Source organism: Microtus ochrogaster, chromosome 5 (assembly GCF_000317375.1).
Source record: "Microtus ochrogaster isolate Prairie Vole_2 chromosome 5, MicOch1.0, whole genome shotgun sequence".
NCBI lineage: Eukaryota > Metazoa > Chordata > Mammalia > Rodentia > Cricetidae > Microtus > Microtus ochrogaster.
This window is the reverse complement of record NC_022012.1, coordinates 92,263,693-92,267,164: the sequence shown is the minus strand read 5'-3', so window position 1 is coordinate 92,267,164 and position 3,472 is coordinate 92,263,693. Positions and strand designations below refer to the sequence as shown.

General features: G+C 51.8%; 1 protein-coding gene across 2 annotated transcripts in view; it reads left to right on the top strand.

Annotated features, from left to right (window-relative positions):
- Positions 1-3,472, top strand: part of Cx3cr1 (C-X3-C motif chemokine receptor 1) — a 19,055-nt gene that overhangs the window by 10,685 nt on the left and 4,898 nt on the right. The window contains exon 1 of one of the 2 annotated variants that reach the window (XM_026779432.1): positions 2,019-2,036. The exons of the other annotated variant lie outside the window; for it this stretch is intronic. The gene's annotated coding sequence lies outside the window, so the exon portion shown is untranslated. Of the gene's footprint in view, positions 1-2,018; positions 2,037-3,472 lie in introns of those variants that run through there. 2 annotated transcript variants of the gene reach the window in all.

The following is a 3,472-nucleotide window of genomic DNA, read 5'->3' as shown; positions in this document are numbered from 1 at the left end:
GGATGGGGATGGGGATGGGGATGGGGATGGGGATGGGGATGGGGATGGGGATGGGGATGGGGATGGGGATGGGATGAGGCTTGCCAGGTCAGACCAGAAGTCACTTTGCTCTCACTCTCGGGCTGGAGGATGAGTCAGGGGAAGGGCGCGTTCTTCGCTGATGTGAGGTTTCCACCTTGAGTGGAATCCTCGTGCTCTGGGGTTCATCTGCTGAACCCAGCGAGCTGACACAGCCCACGAGCCCCTTCCAGGTAGATAAAGGAGACGTCACCGCTGACTCACGTAGATGAGGCATCGCTGCTTCTCACCGTCTGCCCAGAAGACACGGTGTCTGTCCCACCAACAGACGTGGTCACTGGGATGGGGGAGAGAGGACCTTTCCCAGACTGTTCTGGCTGCCCTGCCCATGCCTGGCCAGCCTCTGCTGGGACCCCTCGTGGTGAGGCTTACTTTACTGCTCTAGGTCTCCTACTGTTTCTATTCATTCAGCACACCTGGTCCCTACAGAGCTCTCAAGTCTTAGGGCCCAGGCCCCACAGCCACCAAAGATACCTGCATTCCTGCTGCAACTCCCCTCCAGGAGGCAGACAACTGGGCGGTGTCACTTTCTCAGAGCCTGTCACTGTGCTGGATGGCTACTTATTTAGTTTGTCATAAAATCCATATTTTTGTTGGTTTCTAATATTGAAAGCCAATCAACTAAAATAGTTTCCTAGTGGAGAATAGTTACATGGCTAAGACAGAAATCCAAGCATATATAATAAAAATCTGATCTCCTTTTCCCCTCCTTTAGTCTCCAGAATTGCCCATGACACTGCTGCTCCCACCGCGAGCTTGTCCCTTCAGAGATACTCAGACCCTCTTACACACAGCCTTTTCCAACCAGAGATATTCAGAGGATTGGAAAGTGAACCTGAAGATAGGACTTCCTGGCTATAGATGGAGTAGAGCCAGGAATCTAGGGTGATCTTCAGTTTGAGGCCAGCCTGGGCTACATAATGAGGCAAAGGCCAGCCTGAGGTCAAAGGCCTGCCCCAATGCTTTGGAAGCAGTGGACAAATGGCAGCTTCTTGCGTCATGGGACCTCACGTGGCTCTCGGGGTTTTGTGTTGAAGCAGGTGTTTGGTGTCTTGCTCAGGCTCACCGTAGTTCAGTTTGCTCTGTCTGGACTGAATAAAGCTTCATAAAGGGCGTCTTTCTTTCCCCCATGTTCAAAATGAGAAGGAGATGGTGCACTCTTCGTGTCAGTGAAAAAAAAAATCATATCTTCAAATACCAAATTTCTGCCATGCCCAGGGTCCAACCTTACGTGAGTCTCCAAGGCCTGGGTGTGTCTAAAGGTCAGAAAGTCTCTGCAAGTGTCTGTTGTGAGTAACATTGGAATAGGCTCTCTCCTTAGAAAAAGCCCATGGTCAAGCATCAGACTGAACCCCAGTCTTGCAGAGGGACCCCCAAGCTGCCCACGGGCTAAGCTCCAACCTCTGTGAGTCCACAGAAGCCGTGGGGCTGGGAGAAGGATCCCAGGCACGAAGAGGTAGAGCAGTGTTTCCCAGCTTTGGCCTCCTCATGGGGTCGGCTTTGCTAACTTTTCACACTTTGGCCTCCTCTTGGGGTCGGCTTTGCTAACTTTTCACACTTTGGCCTCCTCTTGGGGTCGGCTTTGCTAACTTTTCACACTTTGGCCTCCTCTTGGGGTCGGCTTTGCTAACTTTTCACACTTTGGCCTCCTCATGGGGTCGGCTTTGCTAACTTTTCACACTGGAAGGAGGAAGAATGTCACTGTCCTGGGGTCCTTCATGTATGACCTCTTTCATATTGCCTCCTGGCATGTCCTCCCATGCCAGGGAAGACAAGCCTGTGTTACAAGCCTCATGGACTAAGTAGCAATTCCTGCTTGCTCATCTGTCAACCATAGACATATGAAATTACGCGTTTTAGGGGTTATTGATTTATTTTCTGACTTCCTAGCTTATATTTGAAACAGAGTCTCCAATACCCCAGACTGGACTGAAACTTGCTACGCGTCCAGGCGTGAGGTGAGATAACCTTGAGCTCTGACCCTCCTGCCTCCACCTCTTCCAGCTGCTGGGATCACGAGCACATCCCAGTGAGCTCAGTTTGTGTGGTGCTGAGGATCGAACCCAAGGCTTTGGGCTTCCTAGGCAAGCGCTGTAATCACACAGCCACGGCCTCGGTCTCGAGGTGATGGTGGCTGCGTTCAGAAAGTGCTGTGTGGCAGCGACTGGTCCTGACCAACTTGATGCTGAGTGGGCGGCAGCAGAGTCCCCCTCAGAGAGCAGGGTCCCACAGCTTGAAGCAAGGAACGCCCATGCTTTTCCTAGAGTTGAGGGCTCCATCGCAGCCTGGGTGGGCCAGAGCAGGTAGCCTCAGCCCAGTCCATTGCGAAGAGGCTGGCTAAGAGGCAGGTGATGCAGGAAGGTAGCCATGGGTGGCCCTGGGTGAAACCATCTTGAACAAGGTGCGGTGGGTGTGGAAACTCCCTCTGTTAAAAAACATGATCTCGGTTTTTTTCCGTTTCTATGGGGAAGGAGGCATCCAGGAAGTGTGCTCTGAGATGCCTTCAGACTTCTAAGGGTTCTGTCTGTGGTTTCAAGCAACAGATGAACAGGCCTGGAGTACGGAGTGAGCGACCAGCACACCCTGGTTGGGAGACAAATGGGAAGGGGACAGTTTTATTACCCAACCTGTGGAGAAATGTCCTCTTGTCCCATTCGTGCCCTTAAGGAAATAAGAAAAAGAATAAGGGATGGGTTAGGGCTGGGAATAGCTGGATAGATAGATTAGCCACTCAAACCAAGGGCAGCAGGCTGGCTGAAGCCATCCTCTGCCTGGGGTCAGCTGGTCCCTCTGTAAACAGAGAGCCTGGGTTACAACAATGCTTCCTCTTTACTGGATTGGCTGTGAGATGGTCAACCCAGAGTGGTTGGGATGGAGGCCTTTCCCACACAGAACTAAACCCGGGAAAGTCCAGGGTACCGTGAAACAGGAGTGGGGGACTATGCTGGTTATTTTCCTCATGGCTGGTGACCCGACGAGAAGTGACTTACAGGAGAGAGAAATCACAGGTTCTTCTGTGTCTGTGATGGAAAGCATTCTTGGCTCCAGGCTGCAAGCTTTTCCTCTTAGGAAAACAAGCGTCTCTGTGGTCTTAGCAACACTCAAGCTGGACAGTACTGAACTTTGCCTCATGGTGCCTTCTGACCTCAACAGGGTGGCCCTTCCTCCCCTATAGGAGGTGATGGGATTATTCTGGGAGCCCTGGGGAGCCGAGGTGGCAGGAGCTTCAGGTGCTCACAGGCATCTGAGAGTTGGGAAGTGGAGAGCAGTGTGCGGCAGATCTGCTCACTGTCTCCTTTTCTGTCTGGGACCCCAGCCTGTGAAACAGCTCCATCCACATTCAGAGTGAGGTGTTTGTTTGTTTGTCTATTTGTTTGTTTTCTTTTTTTTTTTT